The following is a 1140-nucleotide window of genomic DNA, read 5'->3' as shown; positions in this document are numbered from 1 at the left end:
TGTGTGTGTGTGTGTGTGTGTGTGTGTGTTTGCTCTGGGTATATATACAGATGTGACATCACAGACTACTGGTATCAACATTTTACTACTTCAAGTGGCATGTGGAAATCTTACTTCCACTTAGGTCTCTTTACTTCTTTCACTTTCAAATATCATCTTTAGTATCAGACGGTATCATAATTTCTGTTTAAATCATCACATATGGTTTATAAAACTCATGAGGAGGACAGTCTATTATATATACTCATATTTCTGTTTTTTCTTACTTTGATAGTCCAGGAATCCTTTTCTGTTTAATAAACTTCTTTTAACCTATCTTTAAGGATTGGTCTTCTAGCCACAAATTCTTTGCATTTTCCTTTATCTGATAAGGTCTGTACTAACTCTTTGTTCCTGAAGGACAGTTTTGCCAAATACAGAATTTGTGGTTGAGAGTTCTTTTGTGCCATTTTCTACTGAGCTCCATGGTTTCAGATTAGGAATCCACTGTCATTTAAATGGGTTTACTTCTGGATAATATCTCTCTGGGTACTCTCAAGATATTTTGTTTCATTTTTAGTTTTTAGAAGTTTTATTATGATGTGTCTCGATGTGGATTTCTTTGAATTTATCCTGTTTGTGGCTCCTATTTCTTGAATCTATAGATTTATGTCTTGCACAAAATTCAGTAATTGTCAACCATTACTTATCTGAATGCTTTTTCAGCCCCACACATTTTCTCTTCTCTTTCTGGTATTGCAATGGAATGACCGTTAGATCTTCTGTTATTGTCCCACAAGTTCCTGAGGCCCTATTCATTTCATTTTAGCCTATTTTCTCTCCGTTTCTCATACTGTGTAAATTTTGTTGTTCTGTTCTCTAGTTTACTGATTTTATCCTCTGTCCTTTAAACTCTATGATTGAATCCATCCAGTGAGTTTTTAATTTTTGTTATTGTAATTTTTCAGTTCCATCATTCCCATTTAGTTCCATTTTATACTTTTTCTTTCTTTGCTGCAACTTTCTATCTTTTTTTCATTTGTTTCAAGAGAATTGCTTGTTGAAGCATTTTTATGATGACATTTAAAATCCTCATCAGATAATTCTAACATCTAATTCATCTTGGTCTTAGCATCAGTTGATCATCTTTTCTCATCTACG

This window comes from Hipposideros armiger, unplaced genomic scaffold (assembly GCF_001890085.2).
Source record: "Hipposideros armiger isolate ML-2016 unplaced genomic scaffold, ASM189008v1 scaffold_1187, whole genome shotgun sequence".
NCBI classification, from domain to species: Eukaryota; Metazoa; Chordata; class Mammalia; order Chiroptera; family Hipposideridae; genus Hipposideros; species Hipposideros armiger.
Note: the sequence above shows the minus strand (reverse complement) of the source record.